The following is a 23,998-nucleotide window of genomic DNA, read 5'->3' as shown; positions in this document are numbered from 1 at the left end:
TCTCTGTTTACTTTAAATGTGCATTTCAGATACCTCAGAATGAACCTAACCAAAGAGGTAAGGGATCTATACTCTAGGAACTACAGAACACTCATGAAAGAAATTGAAGAAGACACAAAAAGATGGAAAAACATTCCATGTCCATGGATTGGAAGAATAAACATTGTTAAAATGTCTATGCTGCCCAGAGCAATCTATACCTTCAATGCCATCCCGATCAAAATTCCAATGACATTTTTCAAAGTGCTGGGACAAACAATCCTAAAATTTCTATGGAATCAGAAAAGACCCCAAATCACCAAGGAAATGTTGAAAAAGGAAAACAAAGCTGGGGCCATCACATTGCCCGATTTCAAGCTATATTACAAAGCGGTGACCAAGATGGCATGGTACTGGCACAAAAACAGACATATAGAACAATGGAACAGAATAGAGAGCCCAGATATGGACCCTCAGCTCTATGGTCAAATAATCTTCGACAAAGCAGGAAAAAATATCCAATGGAAAAAAGACAGTCTCTTCAATAAATGGCGCTGGGAAAATTGGACAGCTATATACAGAAGAATGAAACTCGACCATTCTCTAACACCATACACAAAGATAAACTCAAAATGGATGAAAGACCTCAATGTGAGACAGGAATCCATCCAAACCCAAGAGGAGAACATAGGCAGTAACCTCTTAACATCGGCCACAACAAATTCTTTCAAGATACATCTCCAAAGGCTAGTGAAACAAAAGCAAAAATGAACTTTTGGGACTTCATCAAGATAAAAAGCTTCTGTACAGCAAAGGAAACAGTCAACAAAACAAAGAGGCAACCCACAGAATGGGAGAAGATATTTGCAAATGACACTAAAGATAAAGGGCTGGTATCCAAGATCTATAAAGAACTTCTCAAACTCAACACCCCAAAAACAAATAATCAAGTCAAAAAATGGGCAGAAGATATGAAAGACACTTCTCCAAAGAAAACATACAAATGGCTAACAGACACATGAAAAAATGTTCATCATCATTAGCCATCAGGGAAATTCAAATCAAAACCACATTGAGATACCACCTTACACCAGTTAGAAGGACAAAAAGTGACAAGGCAAGAAACAACAAATGTTGGAGAGGTTGTGGAGAAAGGGGAACCCTCTTACACTGTTGGTGGGAATGCAAGTTGGTACAGCCACTTTGGAAAACAGTGTGGAGGTGCCTCAGAAAATTAAAAATAGAACTACCCTATGACCCAGCAATTGCACTCCTGGGTATTTACCCCAAAGACACAGATGTAGTGAAAAGAAGGGCCGTATGTACCCCAGTGTTCATAGCAGCAATGTCTGCAATAGCCAAACTGTGGAAAGAGCCGAGATGCCCTTCAACAGACGAATGGATAAAGAAGATGTGGTCCATACACACAATGGAATATTACTCAGCCATCAGAAAGGATGAATACCCAACTTTTACATCAACATGGATGGGACTGGAGGAGATGATGCTAAGTGAAATAAGTCAAGCACAGAAAGTCAATTATCATATGGTTTCACTTATTTGTGGAACATAAGAAATAGCATGGAGGACATTAGGAGAAGGAAGGGAAAAATGAAGGGGGGGAATTGGAGGGGGGACAAACTATGAGAGACTGTGGACTCTGAGAAACAAACTGAGGGTTCTAGAGGGGAGGGGGGTGGGGGGATGGGTTAGCCTGGTGATGGGTATTAAAGAGCGCACGCTCTGCATGGAGCACTGGGTGTTATACACAAACAATGAATCATGGAACACACTACATCAAAAACTAATGATGTAATGTATGGTGATTAACGATAAAAACTTAAAAAAAAGAATAAAAGAAAATATATGTAAAAAATATGACATGATAACTAAAGGATTATAGATCTAAATTTAAAACACAATATTATAAAATTTTTAGAAAAACCAGTAGTGACCTAAGGGTTAGGCAGAGTTCTCAGACATGATTCTAAAAGCATAATCTATAAAAGAAAAGAATGATTAATTTAATCAAAATTAACAACTTTTTTTCTGTAAATGTTACTTAGTGTTAAGAGAACTAAAAGTCAAGCCAAAGACTGAAGAAAATATTTACAAGTCACATATCTAACAAAGGGCTTTTATCCAGAATATATAAGGAATTCTCAAAACTTGTATGATAACAACCCAATTAATAAATGAGCAAAGACAACAGGAGGGCAAAAGACAATTCAACAAAAGGATATAAGGATGTTAACTAAGTATAGGAAAAGTTGTTCAACATTATTAGCCATTAGGAAATGCAAATTAAAACTATCATAATATGCCACTATACATTCTTTAGAAAGGCTAAAATGAAATATACTGGCAATACAAAGTGCTGACAAAGATATGGAACATCTAGAACTCTCAATCATTGCTAGTAGGGATGCACAATTGTACAAACACTCTGAAAGACAGTTTGTCAGTTTCTAAAAAGTAGAACTTACACATACCATATGATTCAGCAACACCATCACTGGGTATTTACCCTGAAGAAATGTAAACTCATGTGCACACAAAAACCTGTGCAAGAATGCATGTAGAAGCTTTACTCATAATCACCAAAAACTGGAAACAACCCAAATGTCTCATAACCAGTCAATGGATAAACAAATTACAGCATATACATTCAGTGGAAAACTAGTCAGTAAAGAAAAAGGAAATGCTGAAACATGCAATAGCCTGGATGAGCTCAAAGAGAGAAGCCCACTTCAAAAGGTTACACCTTATATGATTTCATTTATACAGTACTGTTCAAAAGATAAAACTATAGAAATGCAGAAGAGATCCATCTGCTGGATGGTTAGAGGTGGGAGGAAGATGTAATGATAAAGGTATAACAGGAGAGAGTTTATCCTGGTTGTCCATCGTGACTGTAGTGATGACTTCATGAATCAACTCATATGTTAAAACTCATAGAATTCGGGGCACCGAGGTGGCTCAGTTGGTTAAGCATCTGCTTTTGGCTCAGGTCATGGTCCCAGGGTTCTGGGATTAAGTCCCGCATCGAGCTCCCTGCTCAGCAGGAGTCTGCTTCTCCCTCCCCTCTACTCCTCCCCCTGCTCATGCTCTCTCTCTTGCTCTCTCACTCTGTCAAATAAATAAAATCTTTAAAAGAAAAAACTCATGGAATTCTATACCCCTTCCAAAATGTTAATGTATTACTGTATATTAAAATTTTAATTTTTTTACTTGTTTAAAATTTGAGTATAGCTGACATACAATGTTACAGACAATGTTAGTTTCAGGTGTACAACATAGTGACTCAACTTCTCTGTAGGTTATGCTATGCTCACCACAAGCGTAGCTGCCATCTGTCTCCATACAGCCATTACAGTATTGACTACATTCCCTGTCCTGCACCAAATTTTAATCCTGTGACTTATTCATTCTACAAGTAGAAGCCTGTACCTCCCACTCCCCTTCACTCCTTTTGCCCATCCTCCTACTTTTCTCCCTCTGTCAACTGTCAGTTTCTTCTCTGTATAAAAATTTTAAATGTTTATTTTATCCATATAGAAGCATAGATGAATCTTGAGAAACAGACACTCTTATCCCTATACAACCTATTCTCCACAGGACTTTTAAAAAGCAAATTTGTTCACGTCAGCCTCTGCTCAAAACATCCAGGGCCTTCCCAACAACCTTAGAATAAAATCGAAAGCCTATTAAGACTTTGTGGTCCTACCTGTGCCTCACTCTCTGCCTTCAATCCTTCTGTGCTCTCCCTTGATCCCTGTACTCCAACCATAATGACCTTCTTGCTGTTCCTTAAAGCACATGCCAGTCTCAGGACCCTTGCGTTTGCTGTTTGCTTTGTCTAGAATTCCCTTCCCTCAGATATCACAGGGCTTGCTGTCTCCTTTACTCAGGTCTCCACCCAAACTTTGTTCCTTTAGGGAGGTCTTCTGGGACCACCCTATCTAAGGTAACAGGCCCCCTGGCACTGCTTTTTACTATTATTATTATTATTACCATAGTGCTTATCTCAATCAATTGATTAAACCTTCTCCCCTCTCTCACCTTCTCTCTCTATATTCAATGAGAATGGGCACTGGTTGGTTGGTTGGTTGGTTGGTTGGTTGGTTGGCTGGTTTTTTTCACTGGTGAATCCCTAGGCCCTAAAATAGAATCTGGCACATAGTAGGTATTCAAATTGTTGTGGGATCAATGCACAAAATATAATTATTTTCATCATGCCACTCAGAAAGTCACAAGTAACTTTCATCATCTCCTTTGTCTTGGTCAGCCCATTACTTGGTCCTTCACTCTTGTTGGATCAGGTGAACAATAGCTACTCAGCCCTCCTCCTGCTACCAGTGAATTGTGAAAAATCTCAATTTCCTTCCTCCCTAGTGAAAAGAGAGAGGAGACTTAAATACATACTAAATTTGCTGAAGTTATTTACTTCTGTGTTATTAAAATATTATTAAATGTTATTCAGCCTATTGTTCCTTGTCAATGAACTTTAAATCGTCCTCCTATACTTTCTTTTTGCAACACTGGTTATTTTATGAAGAGATTACATTTTGAACAAAAAACAAGAGTGCTTCTTTGATTTCTGTGGGGGTTTTGGGGGGGGTGGTGAGGTATGCTTAGCCATTTATTTTAGACATATTTCACAGAATTCAAGAGAGCCCATTTTAGAAAATCACTGCATTCTCATCCCATCATATCTTCAGAATTAAATTACTTTAATTTCATTTTATTCTGAAAATAGCTTGTCATAAGCCAATTCTTTGTGCCTTGGAACCTACATTTTGCTTGAAGAAGGAATAAGTATAAAGCCACATTTGTTAAATCTGAAGCTCTTCAATTGGTGGTTTGATGCTTTCTTCCAGATTTATAGACAAATGTTAAACTTTGAAATGTCATCTCTTCATTGCCAAATAGCCAATCTTTTCCCTAAGAAATTGCTAGTTCTGAGATCACTGATTATCTTTTCAATTGTACCATATTCCAAATATGAAATTTTAGCAATTTTAAGTTGGCCAGAATGAAATGCAAAAAGTCTCAAAGCCAGGCATTTTATAAATAGGAGATGTCTTAAAGTTTAATAAAAAAATGAAGTCTGTCTTCCTTGCTTGAAACAATATATCAAGGTATATTCCTAGTTTTAAAAGATATTTTCATTTTAAGTTTAAAAAGCAATATTGTGCCTTTGTTATAAAGAAGACTTGCAATAGTTCACTCATGTTATAAAGTTTCTCAAGAATGGACAAATTTTAGAATTGTGCCTTTCTTTCTTCAAACTACTATCTCAAATAAATGTTTTCTTTTATTTCATCCATAACATCACAACTTGTGGTTAAAATTACATACCCCGCCAAAAAAAAAAAAAAAGTTCCTGAGGGTAACAATTTAGCTCCTTAAGTTAAAATTACATGAGCAATTAAAAGAAAAGATAAGGAAAAAGCTTCATGACATTGGACTTGGCAATGACTGCTTGAATATGACACCAAAAGCACAGCAAACAAAAGCTAAGGCATACAAATGGGACATCAAAGTAAAAACCTTGTAGATCAAAGGATAAAACCAACAGAGTGAAAAGGCAAACTATGGATTGGGAGAAAATATTTGCATATCATACATCTGATAAGAGGTTGATAACCAGAATATATAAATAACTCCTACAACTCAACAACAACAAAACCTAATAAGCTAATTAAAATATGGGGAGGGCATGGTGGAGGAGTAGGGTGACCCTAGGCTTGCCTCCTCCCTTGAACACAACTAGATAAATATCAAATCATTCTAAACATCCAAGAAGTCAATCATAAGTCTTAGAGAACAAAGCTACACATCTACAAACAAACAAACAAAAAAAACAAAAACAAAACAAAAACCCGTGGAAGGTAGGAAGTGCAGAGAGTTCCTGGGAGAAAAGAGCCATGGGTGCTGCCTCAGGGAGGGAGCCCTGATTGTGGAGGGAGTAGCGAGAGAGAAGGGAAAGAGAGAGAAAAAGAGCAGGAAAAAAAAAAAAAAGAGTGAAAACACACGCAGGAGCCTAAACAAAAAAGCTATTCCCCAAAATCTTTGACGGGGAAAAAGGAGAGGGTTATTACAATACCACCAGTTTTCTATAAACGGCAGAGTGCAGATTCCGAAGTTTCAGAGGTCTGCAACATGGCCACATTCCCACCTGGGAGCTGAGCGGTGCTCAGGCGGGAGAGCAGAGCTGAGCCCCAGCAGCGGGCAGCCTGAGGATCCCCAAGGTCCCCTGGGGAGCAGCAGTTCTCCTATGTGGAGTGCATTTGGTAGAGGTGATGCAGCCTCTCTGCGGGCAAAGGACCGTGTGGGCGCCATCAAACCATCTTGCTTACCAGTATCGGAAAGGACACTGGCAGAGCACTGCAAACCCTGGCGCAGGCTGTGCTATGATTTACCATAAACTCTGAACCGCTGCATCATCACGTGGCTGTCTTCTGCAACAAGCTGTCACCGACAACAGTGCAGGGAAACCCTCCGCAGAGGATCAGTGTGGGTCCGCAACACAGGGGTCTCTGAAGTAATGGCTTTTTTGAAACAGCCTCACCTGAAATAAAACACAGGAGTGTTCTGCCGTTTGGAAGGTAGACATATCGGACACTGGGTGAAGGTGTGATTCTGACGGAAACCAGGGACACAGGCCAGGTCACTGTTTGTGTGTCTGGAGGGCTTACTGAAGAGCGGTGCTAGGCATTTCTCCCTTGGGACACAAGAGAACAGGGCGCAGCCATTTTCTCCCCTGTCCCACCAGCTTGGTCCACCTCAGTAAACTAAACAGCGCCACCAAGTGGAGAACGGAGGCACTACACCAAACCCCGCACCCTGGGGAGCACATCTCCACTAGGGCAAATCCACTTGAGAATCAGGGCCCCATGTCCCTCGCCCAGAAGACCAGGGCAAACCCCTTGCCCACACCAAGTTCACTAATCATAGAGTGCTGCAAAGCTTCAGCTCTAGGGGAAACAGGATCTAGCATCCTTTGGGGGTTTTTTTGTTCATTTGTTTTGTTTTTGTTTTGTTTGGGGGTTTTTTTGGATACAGAAAGAATATTTTTTTATTTTTTATTTATTTTATTTTATTATATATATTTTATATTTTTTAATTTTTAATTTTTTCTTTACTTCTTTTCTTTTTCTTCTCTTTCTTTCTACCTTTTTTCTATCAAGCTTCTCATAACAAGCAGACCAAAACACAACTAGGATCTAGCTTCTTGTATTTTATTTTATTTTTTAGAAATTTTCTTCAATTTTTAAATTTTTATTTTATTTTTTTTCCTCTCCAAATATGACAAGATGGAGGAATTCACCCCAAAAGAAAGAACAGGAATAAATGACAGCCAGAGATTTAATCAATACAGAGATAAGTAAGATGTCTGAATTAGAATTTAAAGCAATTATAAGGATACTAGCTGAGGGGTGCCTGGGTGGCTCAGTCAGTTAAGTGTCTGCCTTTGGCTCAGGTCGTGATCTCAGGGTACTGGGATTGAGCCCCACGTTGGGCTCTCTGCTAAGCAGGGAGTCTGCTGCTCCCTCTTCCTCTGTGCTCATGCTTTCTCTCCCCCTCTCAAATAAATAAAATCTTAAAAAAAAATAAGGATACTAGCTGGTTTTGAAAAAAGCATAGAGGACACTAGAGAACCTCTTACCGCAGAGGTAAAATAACTAAAATCTAGCCAGGCCAAAATTAAAAATACTATTACCAAGATGCAGTCTCAAATGAGGCTCTAAAAATGAGGATAAGCAAGACAGAAGAGAGAGTAGGTGATATAGAAGATAAAATTATGGAAAATAATGAAACTGAAAAGAAAGGGAAAGAAGTAATGGACCACAAAGGTAGACTTAGGGGACTCAGCAACTTATTAAAATGGAATAATATTTGTATCATATGGGTCCCAGAAGAAGAGAGACAAAAGGGAGCAGAAGGTATATTTGAACAAATTATAGCTGAAAACTTCCCTAATCTGGAGAATGACACAGACATTAAAATCCAAGAAGCACAGAGAACTCCCATTCAGTTCAACAAAAGCCAACCATCACCATGGCATATCATAGTCCAATTCACAAAATACAAAAATGAGGAGAGAATTCTGAAAGAAGCAAGGGAAAAAAAGTCCTTAACCTCCAAGGGAAGACAGATCAGGTTCATAGCAGATCCGCCCACAGAAATACAGCAAGCCAGAAGAGAGTGGCAGGAAATATTCAACATGCTAAATGGGAAAAATATGCACCCAAGAATTCTTTCTCCAGCAAGGCTGTCATTCCAAATACAAGGAGAGTTAAAGACTTTTCCAGACAAACAAAAACTAAAGGAGTTTGTGACCACTAAGCCAGCCCTGCAAGAAATATTAAGGGGGTCTCTCTGAGTGGGGAAAAAAGACCAGAAGTAACAAAGACTAGGAAGGACCAGAGAACATCACCAGAAACACCAGCTCTCCAGGTAACACAATAACACTAACTTCATATCTTTCGATAGTTACTCTGAATGTAAATGGACTAAATACTCCAATCAAAAGACATAGGTTATCAGAATGGAGGGGAAAAAAAAACAAAAGATCCATCTATATGCTGCCTATAAGAGACTCATTTTAGACCTAAAGACACCCTCATTAAAAAGTAAGGGGATGGAGAACCCTCTATCATGCTAATGGATGTCAAAAGAAAGCCAGAGTAGCCATACTTATACCAGAAAAAAATAGGTTTTAAAACAGACTGTAACAAGAAATGAAGAAGGGGATTATACCATAATTAGGGGATTTATACATCAAGAAGATTTAACAATTGTAAATATTTATGCCCCCAACTTGGGAGCACCCAAATATATAAATCAATTAATAATGAACATAAAGAAACTCATTGATAATAATACAACAATAGTAGGGGACTTTAATACCCCCACTTACAGCAATGGACAGATCATCTAAACAGAAAATCAACAAGGGAACAATGGCTCTGAATGACACACAGGACCAAATGGACTTAACAGATATATTCAGAACATTTCATCCTAAAGCAGCAAAATACACATTCTTTTCAAGTGCACATGGAACATTCTCCAGAAAAGATCATATACTGGGTCACAAATCAGCCCTCAACAAATACAAAATGATCAAGATCATACCATGCATATTTTCAGACAACTCTATGAAACTTGAAGTCAACCAAAAGAAAAAATTTAATAGACTATATTCTTTAGACCAGAATTAGGTTCACAATAAAATTGATTTCTCATGTATGCCCTGCTTCTACTTATACAAAACCTCCCCCATTATTAATATGCCCCACCAGAGTGGTAAGTCTGTTGTAATTGATGAACCTATATTAACACATCATTATCACCCAAAGTACATGGAGGTTAAAGAACACCTACTAAAGAAGGACTGGGTAAACTAGGAAATTAAAGAAGAAATTTAAAAAAACAAAACAAAACATGGAACCCAATGAAAATGAGATGACAGTCCAAAACCTTTGGGATGCAACAAAAGTAGTCCTAAGAGAGAAGTTTATTGCAATACAGGGCTACTTCAAGAATCAAGAAAAGTCTCAAATACACAAACTAACCTTACCTAAAGAAGCTAGAAAAGGAACAGCAAATAAAGTCTAAAGCCAGCAGAGGAAGGGAAATAATGAAGATTAGAGCAAAAATAAATGATACAGAAACAAACAAACAACAACAACAAAAACAGAAAAGATCAAAGAAACTAAGAGCTGGTTCTTTGAAACAATTAATAAAATTGATAAACCCCTAGCCAGACTTATCAAAAAGAAAAGAGAAATCACGAATGAAAGAGGAGAGACCACGATCGACAAGACAGAAATACAAATAATTGTAAGAGAATACTATGAAATATTATATGCCAACAAACTGGCAATCTGGACAAATTCCTAGAAATTTACAAACTACCAATACTGAAACAGGAAGAAACAGAAAATTTGAACAGACCCATAACCAGCAAAGAAATTGAATCAGTCATCAAAAATCTCCCAACAAACAAAAGTTTGTCTGATGGCTTCCCAGGGGAATTCCACCAGACATTTAAAGAAGAGTTAATGCCTATTCTTCTCAAACTGTTCCAAAAAATAGAAATAGAAGGAAAACTTCCAAACTCATTCTATGAAACCAGTATTGTCTTGATTCTAAAACCAAAGACCCCACTAAAAAGGAGAATTACAGGCCAGTGTTCCTGATGAACATGGATGCAAAAGTTCTCAATAAAATACTAGCAAATCAAATTCAACAGTACATTAAAAGAATTATTCGCCACAATCAAGTGGTATTTACTCCTGGGCTGCAGGGGTGTTTCAATATTCACAAATCAAACAATGTGATACACCACATTAATAAAAGAAAGGATAATACCCATATGATCCTATCAATAGATGCAGAAAAAGCATTTGACAAAATACAGCATTCTTTCTTGATAAAAACCCTCAACAAAGCAGGGATAGATGGAACACACCTCAGCATCATGGAGGCCATATACAAAAGACCACAGTTAATATCATCCTTAATGGGGAAAAAACTGAGAGCCTTTCCACCACAGTCAGGAACAAGACAAGGATGTCCACTTTCATCATTACTATTTAACATAGTACTAGAAGTCTTAACCTCAGCAATCAGACAACAAAAAGAAACAAAAGGCATCCAAATTGACAAGGAAGAAGTTCAAACTTTCACTATTTGCAGATACTCTATGTAGAAAACATGAAAGACTCCACCAAAAAGTTGCTAGAACTAATACATGAATTTAGCAAAGTTGCAGGATATAAAGTCAATATGAAGAAATCTTTTGCACTTCTATACAGAAATAATGAAGCAGCAGAAAAAGATATCAAGGAATTGATCCCATTTGCAATTGCACCAAAAACAAGAAGATACCTAGGAATAAACCTAACTGAGAAGTAAAAGATTTGTACTCTGAAAACTATAGAACACTTATCAAAGAAATTGAAGAGGACACAATGAAATGAAAAAACAATCCATGCTCATGGACTGGAAGAACAAATATTGTTAAAAATGTCTATACTACCCAAAGTAATCTACACATTTAATGCAATCCCTATCAAAATACTACCAGCATTTTTCACAGAGCTAGAACAAACAATCCTAAAATTCATATGGAACCACAAAAGACCCCAAATAGCCAAAGCAATCCTGTAAAGGGAAAACAAAACTGGAGGCATTCATGATTCTGGATTTCAAGCTATATTACAAAGCTGTCATCATCAAGACAGTATGGTACTGGCACAGAAACAGACACATAAATCAATGGAACAGAGCAGAGGACCCAGAATTGGACCCACAACTCTATGGTCAACTAATCTTCAACAAAGCAGGAAAGAATATCCAATGTAAAAACGACAGTCTCTTCAACAAATGGTGTTGGGAAAACTGGACAGCCACATGCAGAAGAATGAAACTGGACCACTTTCTTACACCACACACAAAAATAAATTCAAAATGGATGAAAGACCTAAATGTGAGACAGGAAACCATCAAAATCCTAAAGGAGAACATAGGAGGCAACTTATTTGACCTCAGTTGTAGCAACCTCTTACTAAAGCAGCAAGAGAAACAAAAGCCAAAATGAATTACTGGATTTCATCAAGATTAAAAGCTTCTGCACTGCGAAGGAAACAACAAAACTAAAAGGCAGCCTACAGAACAGGAGAAGATGTTTGCAAACGACATATTGGATAAAGGGTTAGTATCCAAAATCTATTAAGAACTTAACAAACTTGGGGCACCTGGGTGGCTCAGTCATTAAGCATCTGCCTTCAGCTCAGGTCATGGTCCCAGGGTCCTGGGATCGAACCCCACATTGGGCCTGCTCTGTGGAAAGCCTGCTCCTCCCTCTCCCACTCCCCCTGCTTGTGTTCCTTCTCTCCCTGTCTCTCTCTGTCAAATAAATGAATAAAATCTTAAAAAAAAAAAGAACTTATCAAACTCAACACCCCAAAAAACAGATAATCCAGTTAATAAATGGGAAGAAGACATGAACAGACATTTCTCCAAAGAAGACATCCATATGGCTAACAGACACATAAAAGAGATGCTCAATGTCATTCATCAGGGAAATACAAATCAAAACCATGATGAGATACCACCCCTCACCTGTCACATGGCTCAAATGAACAACTCAAGAAAGAACAGGTGTCGGCAAGGATGTGGAGAAAGGGGAATCCCCTCACACTGTAGGTTCAGCCACTATGAACAGTATGGAGGTTCCTCAAAAAGTTAAAAATAGAACTACCCGATGATCCAGGATTTCCACTACTAGATGTTTACCCAAAGGATACAAAAATACAGATTTGAAGGGAATTCACCCTGATGTTTATAGCAGCATTATGAACAATAACCAAACTATGGAAAGAGCACAACCACTGACTGATGAATGGATAAATAAGATGTGGTATATACATATGCAATGGAGTATTACTCAGCCATCAAAAAGAATGAAATCTTGCCATTTGCAACAACGTGCATGGGGCTAGAGTGCATTATGCTAAGTGAAATCAGTCAGAGAAAGACAAACACCATATGGTCTCATTCATATGTGGAATTAAGAAGGAAAATAGATGAACATATGGGAATGGGCAGAGGAAGGGAAGAGGGAAACAAACCATAGGGAGACTCTCAACAACAGAGAACAAACTAAGGGTTGATGGAGGGAGGTGGGTTGGGCATGGGCTGGAAGGGTAATGGGTATTAAAGAGGGCACTTGTGGTGATGAGCACTGGGTGTTGTATGTAAGAGATGAATTCACTAAATTATACCCCAGAAACCAATATTGCACTGTATGTTAACTAAGTAAAATGTAAATTTAAAAAAATGAGGAAGGGGTTTTGATACTTTCTCTAAAGACGATATACAAATAGCCAACGAGCATATGAAAATGTATTCAAAATAACTAAACATCAAAGAAATGCAAATCAGAACCACAAGGAAATATCACCCCAAATCCATTAGGATGGCTAATGTTTTTAAAAAGTCAGAAAGTAGTAAGTGTTGTTGAGGATATAGAAAATGTGGAGCTTTTGTGCCTTGCGCACTGTCAATTGAATTGTAAAATGGTGCAACCAATAAAAAACAGTAGTGAGGCTCCTCAAAAAATTAAAAATAGAATTACCATATGATCCAGCAATCCTTCTGGGCAAATAGCCAAAAGAACTGCAGGATCTCAAAGACATATTTGCACACAATGTTCATAGCAGTACTATTCGCAATAGCTAAGAGGTAAAAGCAACTCAAACACCCATCGAAAGATAAATTGAAAAACAAATACAGACAAATAATGGAATATTACTTAGTCATAAAAAAGGAAGCAAATCTTGTCTATAGCATGGATGAACCTTGAACACATGCTAAATGAAATAATCCAGTCACAAAAAGACAAACACTGTATGATTCTCCTTATATGAAGTATAAGGTATATACTCATATATATATACTTATATAAAGTACATAAAGTAGGCAAATTCATAGAAACAAAAAGTAGAATGGTGGTTCACAGGAGCTGTGAGAAGTGGTGCAAGGGGAGTTTAATGGGTTTAATGGGTACAGTTTCAGGTTTGCAAGATGAAAAAGTTCTGGAGATCTGTTTCACAACAATATGCATCTACTTCATACTGCTGAACTCTATACTTAAAAATGGTTTCATGATGATAAGTTGTTATGTAGTTGTTACAATTTTCTCTAAAGTTACATGAGTGTTTTAATTGGCCTCATTGTCCAAACAATTGCTGCGGTCTTTCATGAAAGTGTTCTTTAAACATATGTCCAAGAAAGTCCTCAGAGAGAGAGGCCATTGCTGTCCCTTTAACAGCCCAGAGCTAAGTGAGCATATGATGATAGGAAAGTACACAAAATTAAGGTTACCTATGCAATATGATTTAAAGAAAGTCAGAAAAATTCTGTATGACTCAAAATATCTGCCCCTTAGTGCTTCAGAATTTCTCCTCACTTTTGCCTAATGCCTCAATTGCTTTCAGTTAAAAATTAGTGTTAATAAGTATCTACTTAAAAACAAGCAATTCACAGGAATTAATTTGGTTCTATGGCATTTTCTTCTTCAACTAACAGAGATTTGCCCTAAGAGACATTATTAGAGAAGAGAGGATGTAAGTGTAGGTCACTGGATACTTTAGTGGAAAGCCATCCCAGGGGGAGTGCTACAAGTCAATGCTAGATATTAGGACAGTAAAAAGCACTAAAGAATAGGAAGAAAGATTCAAAGAATTGTCTAGCTGGACATTTGAAAACTCATTGAGGTTATTTGGTTCTATATCCAACAGGTGGGGAATTTGAAGCACTGAGTTTTATCCCATTTAAATAATGGTAGGCTAATAAGGTACAAATTTAATTATAGAATGGTCTTTATTGCTTAGCTTTGGTGAAAGAAACATTATTTCTCATCTACTTTAATACAAATGTATTATTTTTTGCACTGTGTATATTTGTGTATTTAGTATTTCAATACTTTAATGTATTATCTTATCACAATGAATTGATGAACTACTAAGACATGGTGACTTAAGGACATGGTGACTTTTACTATAAAAATAGGGCCAATAAGATATCTATAAATAAAAAGTTCAGACATATAAATCTAGGTAGTTTTGTTAACAGAGCTGATCTTTCTAAAAAAATTTTTCTGTTAAATTTACTGTCCCCCCCATATTCTATAGGCCAGTGGTTCTCAAACTTAAGCAGACATTAGAATCACAGCAGAGGACTTGTTAAAATAAAGACTGATGGACCTAGCCTGAGTTTCCTACTCAGTAGTTCTGGGATAAGGCCCAAGAATCTGATCTTCTAGCACTGGGATTTCTAACATCTAGCTGATATTGCTGGTCAGGAACCAGAATGTGAGAACCCTTGCCACAAAAATTATTTTCATGTAGCAAGCTGAGTAAATGTCACAAGAGAAAATTTTGAGTAAAATATATTTCTCATTAAAAAGTATCATTAACCTCAAATTCATTCACTGTTTATAAATCACATGGCTGTTTGGTTGCCTAGGCTTACAGCTCAGTAGACAGCCCAAATGTTCCAGCATAAGGTTTAGCCTAAGATTGTAATCATTTCCAGAATGGTTCCACTACTGTGTGAAGGTCCAGCCTGAGGCACATGGGCATACTGGATTTTTGTGTTGGTAGTTCTCTATTATGAAGAGTACACGGAATTCTGGCAATACCCCATGTCACTTCACAAGCTCATGAATGAATGATAAAACAGAACTGAACAGCAATTTGTCCATGAATATGAACCACTTTTATTATGTGGTCTATTTAATGTTTCCTTGAAATACATCAATACAGACATCTGCATTTATTTCTAAGGTCATACTGAAGTTTTCTGTAGTCTCTTTTTTTTATTTTCTGTGAGGTGATTTCTGGGGAAATGAGACCCAAAATATGATCATATTGATAAACAAGATGCAAGGATAACACTAATTAACACTAATTCTTAGCAAGAGAACCAACACATGTTCATACTACATCAAGCACACATATATAACACTTCTTTTTAAAAAGAAACAGTTTTAGCACATAATATTTTCCTCTCATTTATCCTGACAGAATTGAAAGAAGTTATCTGAGAGTATACACATCACAAATCAACACATTTTTAGGCTAAATTTCTCAGCTTTTTATTGACAAGGTTAGTAAACAAGCAACTCAGTCGGCTCTGAGATGAGTTCTTGGAGTTCTCCCCAACAATCTTGCCACCTTCTCTTCCAAGACTAAGCACTACTTCTATTGTGACACATCTCTACACAGACAGACACCTTGACTGGCTTTGTTTTACCCATGGGGAACAATTTGAAAGAAAGAACAAAAGTGTTAGGCATTGTTAATGCAACTGACATTGCGCTAGGTGTTAGGGTCAGACTGCTGAATAGACAGGGTCTTTGCCCTTGTGGAGCAGATGTGAGGGGTGGGGAACCAGCATCAAGCCTGCAGGGGGAGGCCTTCAACACCGATAGCTGAGCCAGCCTCAGGGAGAGATGGGGCGGGAAGGGATTGTCATAGTATGCCCAACATGTTCTAGAAAATACTATAGATATCTTTTAAAATATTTGTTGATCGATTCAATTGTTTTGTGATTGAAGGAAACTTAAAATGTTCCAGACATAGTCCTTTGGAGTCATATCATCCATAAATATTATATGAACTGCCAGAAAATTCACTCATTTGACTTTGATTTCTTCATAAATGTTAAGGTTTCCAGGAAAGGAAGCATTTCAGATGCCAAATTTCATATAAAAGTTGTCACTTCCTTCATGATCTAAAATACATTTTCTCTAATATAAAATATAAATGTGATAAAGATAAATGCTCTTTTACATATTTCTTTATTTTATTCAACCGGACAACCAACATGACTCATATTTTTATGACACAGAACAAACCAACTTGTGACTTTGGCATTAACTGACATTTGGACTAAATTGCTCAATGAGTCAATTTGGTTATAAACCTGGTCAATAATTATGTCTTACAAATTTGTGGGTCAGGACTTTAACTAAACAACTTCCTGAACCATGTGGCATCAAATGTGGTTTCTCCATGATATGCAGCTGGAAGGTGGGCTGGTCTGGATGGTCCAAAATGGCTTCACTCACATGGCTGCGTTCTCTACCAGGACAGCTAGAGAAGTGGGCTTACCTGGTCTCCTCTCCATCCTCCCCTTCTCACTCTTCCCTTCCACATTCTCTCTACAGACAGGCAGACTTCTAAAGTTTCATAAAGCTCAAGGCTTTATGAGACTAAGGTGGAAACTACCAGTTCTCTTAAAGGTTAGTCCCAGAACTGGCATACATCACTATACTTCTTTGGTCAAAGTAATGGCAGTCCAGCCCAGATACAACAGAAGGAAAATGGACTCCATCTCTCAATGGGAGGAGTGTCAAGGAATTTGTGCACATCTTCAATCTACCATGGTTGTAAAAAGAACAGTCAGGGTATAGAAAATTACACAGAAAAGGCCCCATGACAGGAGGAACTCTGGTACAGTTGAGGAACTGGGAGATCTGTGTGATTTCAGTGCACAGATCCAAGTTGAAGTTGGACAGGCATATTAGAGGTCCCTCAGAGTCTGAGGGACCTCCAAGTCAAATTAAGAATGGAGTCACTCTCCAAAAAGCAATGAGGAATCATTAAAGGATTTTAAGCAGGGGATAAAATGATCAGTTTTGCAGCTCAAAGAGATCACTCTACACAAAGGTATAAAATACCAATTAGAGGGAAGCCAGAGTGACTGTATGGAGGCTAGGTAAGAAATGATGTTAGTTATGAATATGGAAATAAATGGAGGGTTCAAGAGCTTTTTTAGGCAATGAAGCTAACAGGACTTTACCAATGTATTCAACATGGGAAGGAAAGAATAGGGAGATAGAGGTCTCGAGAAAGATTATTAGGGCTGGTGGATGTAATAAGATGATAAAGGTTTCTCTTCACTGTGCTGGAAATGCTAAAAGAAGATGTGTTTGGGGGAAGCAGATCACGAGTTCAAATTATCTTAGATCTGTAGGTGTGAAAATCGGACCAAAGACCTGGATTAGAGGTAGAAATCCTGTATACACATTAAGAATAATCTCTCTATAATAACATGTTCATCCCAGCTTCTTTAAGAAACTATTGTGGCTCCTACTCTTTTGCAGATCAAATATCTGAAGTTATTCCCAAGCACTGAAGTCTATCATCCCCTTCACTGACACTCATAACTCGCTATAATTATTCTCCTCATGGCTCTTCTAGCACATGAGCCTTTATTTATTATTATCCACGACAATACTCTTCTTTAAAAGTCAGCTAAGTGGTGCCTGGGTGGCTCAGTCGTTAAGCGTCTGCCATCGGCTCGGGTCATGGTCCCAGGGTCCCCACATGTGCTCCCTGCTCGGCAGGAAGCCTGCTTCTCCCTCTCCTACTCCCCCTGCTTGTGTTCCCTCTCTCGCTGTCTCTCTCTGTCAAATAAATAAATAAAATATTTAAAAAGTATTAAAAAAATGAAAGCTGATACCTCACCTCTTTTTTGTGAACACTTTTCTGATTAATCCAACTCTCATATATTACATTTTGCCATCATTTTTATTGTATGGGGGACTACAACATGTGCACTGGGTTTGTCTTTATTCTGTTTCATTTAGACGAATCTTGTTTCACCAAATAGAACACATACGTTTGGAAGGCAAAAACTGTGAGTTCTACTTCTTTTGTAGTGTTAATAGTATATAGTAGTATGAACACAGCAGGCATGTCAAAATTGAGTTAAATTGCATTTCAGCTTATGATTTCTCTAGTTATGGTAGTTTCTAAGAAATCTTTCCTGGAAATGGAATAGAGAGAGAAAGAGAGGTCCCTGGAAAAGTAAAGCAAACTCTTTGCTATGATGCTCTACAACTAAGCAACAGAGTTAAGTTTAACACTACTTTAATTGTATTGCCTTTTAACTTGACCAAAAGATGATGGGGTTACTGACATACATGAATAAAAAATAAACACCTAACATCATATGGACTTCATTCTTTGCCCCTTATGTTTTTATAATTCTTCCATGTTAGTACATGTCTTTGAAAGATTGTGCTGAATGGAGCCACAAAATTCTTCAAATCTTTCGAATATTTCAGCAAATTGAACTTATGTCATATGCTGTACTTTTTTTTATTATGTTATGTTAATCATCATACATGACATCATTAGTTTTTGATGTAGTGTTCCATGATTCATTGTTTAAATATAACTTCTAAGTGTTTCTATTTTCCTTGAGCTTAGAAACATTAGTTTGAAATGCTATCTGTGCGGTTTATTTTTATATATGTTTCTAATTTGTTTCTCTGAGTTTTTTTTTTTAAGATTTTATTTATTTGACAGGGAGAGAGCGAGCAAGTGAGCACACAAGTAGGCCGAGCAGCGGGCAGAGGGAGAAGGAGAAGGAGGCTCCCTGCTGGGCAGAGAGCCCAATGCAGGGCTCAATCCCAGGACCCTGGGTTCATGACTGGAACTGAAGGCAGACGCTCAACCAACTGAACCACCCAGGCACCCCTCTCTGAGTTTTTATAGTTTTCAATAAAAATTCTGAATGGGACAAATTTTGCGGGCCCTGAGCACCCATTAGAAGTAATCATCAGAAAGATGACCAATTGTCTCAAACTGTCTCAAGGGCCCAGTTTCAACCCCAGGGTAACTTTACTGGGGTTAGAATCACCAAGTTACCCTTCAGTCTATAACTGAGTAAAAGGAACCAGATTTATTCTTAAAATGATATTTTAAACTAGAAAACCAAATGAAACAGAATCTAGAGCTTTTAGATATTGGAAAATAGGCAGTAAAGGGCATTGGTCCTTAATATAAGGGAAATAAATGAGATTAGAAATCAAACAGATCCCAGCCAACTCATTGAGTTGAGAAGAGAGAAATATGATCTTGTGGAGGCCAACATGTCCAGAATTTGTGGGACAAAACACAAGAAAGGAAGGAACTGCATATAGAGTTATCTGCAGAGGTCTTCATGTTTCCTAAAGTCTTTAGCTGAGTACTGATCTTTTTGTATGTAATAAGAAAATGCCAAAGGCCTTAGAAAACAACTTTCTGGAAGAAGTAGGCAAAAAATTTTTAGAGTGCACACCGGAGTAGAGATAGTTTTTATTCCTACCACCCAGAGTAGAAATACCTCCTAATACCTAGGGCTTGAGTAGAATCCTCCAAAAGATGGTACTTTGGTTTTGGGGACAAATTATTCCTTGACTAAGGGCTGAATTGACCCACACTAACAATGTTTTAAAAGAAGTTTTGGAAGGATCAAATTAACTTTATATGATTTACCTATTTCCCAGGACAAAGCCCAAAAATATATAAAGGAATACAACAAAATCCATGAAGCACCAATGTAAAATTTATAATACCCAACATCTAATCTAAAATTACCAGGCATGCAAAAATACCAGAAAAGTATGACCCATAACCATGAAAAAAAAAAAGCAATCAATAGAAACAGACCCAGAAATGACAAAAAATAGGGGCACCTGGATGTCACAGTCAGTTAAGCATCTGACTCTTCGTTTCAGCTCAGGTCATGATCTCAGGGTCATGGGATCAAGCTCTGCTTTGGACTTGTGCTCAGCACGGAGTCTGCTTGGGACTCTCTTTCCCTCTCCCTCTGCCCCCCCCCCACTTTCTCTAAAATAAATAAATAAATCTTAAAAAATAGAAATGACAAAAATTATAGAATTAGCAGATATTGACAGATATTATATCTCTGTACCTATGGTCCATATATTTAAGAACATTTAACTATATATAATATACATAATCAGCTGTTATATCTATAATCCCATGTTTAAGAAGTTAGGAGAAACTAAGAGCATGAAAAGAAAAATACTGAAGACATAAAAACACCCCAGATAAACTTCTGGAGACAAAATATACAATATGAAATGACAATAACCAACATGGAATTATCTATATATAACAACAGAATGAAACATCAGTGAACTTGAAGACATAATAAAAGAAATTCTCCAAATGGATGCCCATTCTTTCCTCTGGCCTGGCACCTGTACCTCAAGAACCACTAAGTCTTGACATTCAAGACTTTCCCTTGGCAGAAGCCTGTGCCCTCACCCCAGGGTGGACGGCCAAGAAGGACTTCATCAATTGTCCAACTGAGAATGGACTCAACTTGGCCTATTATTTCTTCTACTTCAGTGATCTGTAAGGATGGGAGAGAGATGATGAACTACAAAAAAAAAAAAAAAAAAAAAACAATAAGCAAAAGAATTGGAAGAAACTGCAAAGAAACTACAATATGTCATTGAGCAGCTGAGTGCCTTGGAGTGACATCTCTCGCCTTATTTACTCAACCTCCAATTTGAAAAAAAAAATCACCCCAAGGCATATTCTCCCATGTTGCCAACCTTTCTGTGGGACTCATTAACCATTCTTTCGCTTTCAGAAGAAGGAACTTCAATGCTAAGAAATATTTTGACCAGGATTAATGAAGAATAATATTAGTGATATTTAAATGATGTCCTTAGTTTCAAATTATTGATCTTTTTAATGCACTTATACAAGGCTTATGTCAATAATTTATCATCCATCACTAACAGCTTAAAAAATTCATTGAGGGTGGTGGAAAGAGGATATTGGAAATACACTATTAAAAGAACTGTTCAGGGGCGCCTGGGTGGCTCCGTCGTTTAAGCGTCTACCTTTTCTGCTCAGGTCATGATCTCAGGGTCCTGGAATTGAGCCCCGCATCTTGGGCTCCTGGCTCAACAAGGAATTTGCTTCTCCTCTCCCTCTGCCCTTCACCACCGCTCGTGCTGTCTCTCTCTCTCTCAAATAAATAAATACAATCTTAAAAATAAAAACTGAAATAAGAATTTTTAAACTACTTTTTTTCTTAAAAGTGGCAACAAAGACTGCTCCTTGCTGTAAAGCTGGTAATGATTCAGTATATCCTTTCTCTGTCTCTGTTTCTCTATCGCTCTGTCTCTCCCTCCAGTAATTTTTACTTTATTGACTCTTAGACTCAATTTAACTTTGATTCCTGAGAGGTATGTCTCAGGGAAGAATGAGGAATGCCCATTTTGCTAAAACTGATGGACTGTCATGATCTCAGGGTCCTGGGATCGAGTCCCGCATCAGACTCCCTGTTGAGGGGGGAGGCTGCTTCTCCCTCACCCTCTGCTGCTCCCCCTGCTTGTGCTCGCTCTCTCACTATCTCTCTTTCTCTGCAAAATAAATAAATAAAATCTTTTTAAAAAAGAAGACTATTACTTTATATTCCATTTATATTGAATTCTAGAAAAGGCAAAAATATAGTGATATAAAGCAGATCATTGGTTGCCAAATACCAAACAGTCAAAGTAGAATACTGAATACAAAAGGGTACAAGAATACTTTTTCAGATGGAAATACCCTATAATATTAGTGTGGTGGTGGTTACATGATTCTAAACAACATTTGTCAAAACTCATCGAATTATACATTGAAAATTAAGAGTTGTCATCAGGAGGCTTTTTTTTTTTTTAATACACTAAAGTATGGTGGAATGAATACCAGGGCTGAACTTTCATATTTTCTAAAAACAGTCAAAGATGTCTACATCTAAAGGACTATTTTCAAATCTCATTATTGGGGATGCCTCCCCTCCCTTCAAAAATGCTTCCAAAAACTGAGGTGAAGATACTTTAAATCCTTGGAGAAAGAAAAAACATGTAGATATTTGTAATCAGTTAAAGGAAGCTCCCTTGGAAAGATGTGAAAACAGGCTCCAATGTGTTGGCTTCTCTTCACTAGAGGAGAAACCTGCTCACTTATTGAAGAATCATAGAGGGAGTCCTGCAGGAGTTTGCTGATCAGGGAATTACAGTGTGATTATAGTAGTCACATCCAAAACACTGTGGTGAATAATATTACTAAAAGGAACATATTTGACTACCCAGGTTAAAGCTCAAGAAATGCATGTACATTTCTATCCCTTGAATTCAAAAAGTCATTTCATTATAATTCAGGCTACATCTTATCAGACTAAAGCAGTGAAAAGTTCTAATATCAGAGTGCCTTAAAGATGGCCTTTTTATTCTCTGAACACTTGGACAAAGAACAAAGACTGTGTTTTTGCAGTAACAAAGCATATGAATTAAACAGGCCTATTTTCAGGACCTTCCAACCCAGGTCTGAATTCCATGTTATTTGAACCAAGAGAATCTAAAAAGAAAAACTTCAGCATCTTAAAAAAAAAAAAGAAGAAAGAAAAAAGAAAAAACAACAACAACCTGAAGAAAGACCCAGAGCTTCAAGAACTGACAATATGTGTATATTTTTAATGGCACGTCAAGTACTGAAGTAAAATGAGTTAGATAAAAGAAAAGGTTTAAAAATTCATGACTGTGTTCTTCTGGTAGAGAAGCTGTGTAACAAGGATGATATGCAGCCAGTAAGGACTAGTATGATGAATAATGGGGTGCCAAGGAACCCAAGATGAGAGAAGAATCTAAGCCCAGCTGACTGCTTCAAACCACAACTGGAAGGGGCTGCCTCCCTCTAAAGGGAAGCTGGCACAATATAAGCTGAAATGACAGCCTGAGCATGTATGCACACTCAAGAAACAGAAAGAAGCAAAATTAGCTTCCCAACTGGGACCTTAGTCCCAGGTCCACCGCTCAGTGATACAGATAATCAGAGAGAGACAAAAAGCTCAAGAACCGAAGGTACCCAGAAAACTGCTAGGTGGGCAAGTGTGAATGCAGAGAGAGAGAAAATACAACTCAAGCTGAGGTGCAAAGAAAAATTCCATTGTACTGAAAAAGACAACCAAACAAGTCACTGACTGGAAAAATGAATTTACTGCAAGCAAAATTAATGAGAAAATGGAGCAATGTGAACTTAATATTAAGTAGAAATGGAGAACATTTATATGTCCATAATGCTGTGGAATACACGGGTCCTAGTATGAGAACATTTGCTGCAGCATTATTTGCAGAAGGAAAGAGTTGCACGATAGTCAATGAATTTGGAATAAAAAAGGAAAATGTAGTTACATCTGCACAATGGAAAAGTATGCAGTAGTCAGAAGTAATATATAGCATGGATGAAGATCAATATTAATGTTAGGTGAAACATTAAATTTATGTAATAATATAATTGCAGATAATACATAATTTTGTGCATTAAAACACAAACACAAAACCAACACTAAATTGACAAAAGCATACACAAACATCTAAGTAAACACAATATGCTGGAGGTCTATGGGCAGGAATGAATGCATCTGAAGATAGACTGAGGATAAAAATAATCATTTTTTAAAAATAATAAAACTGGGCTTCCTGGGTGGCTCAGTCAGTTAAGTGTTTGCTTTGGGCTTAGGTCATGATCTCCAGGTCCTGGGATTGAGTCCCAAATGGGCCCCCAGCTCAGCAGGGAGTCTGCTTCTCCCTCCCCCTCTGCCTCTCCCCATGCTTGTGCTCTCTGTCTCTCAAATGAAT

At 37.6% G+C, this 23,998-nt stretch overlaps 1 long non-coding RNA gene across 1 annotated transcript in view; it reads right to left on the bottom strand.

Moving 5' to 3' along the window:
- LOC113929567 overlaps positions 1 to 23,998 on the bottom strand; it is a 120,135-nt gene that overhangs the window by 6,457 nt on the left and 89,680 nt on the right. The window contains exon 4 of the long non-coding RNA XR_003522242.1: positions 6,405 to 6,553. This is a non-coding gene — a long non-coding RNA (uncharacterized LOC113929567). The remainder of the gene's footprint in view (positions 1 to 6,404; positions 6,554 to 23,998) is intronic.

This window comes from Zalophus californianus, chromosome 5 (genome assembly GCF_009762305.2).
Source record: "Zalophus californianus isolate mZalCal1 chromosome 5, mZalCal1.pri.v2, whole genome shotgun sequence".
NCBI classification, from domain to species: domain Eukaryota; kingdom Metazoa; phylum Chordata; class Mammalia; order Carnivora; family Otariidae; genus Zalophus; species Zalophus californianus.
The sequence above is the reverse complement of the archived record's forward strand: the minus strand, read 5'-3'. Positions and strand labels throughout refer to the sequence as shown.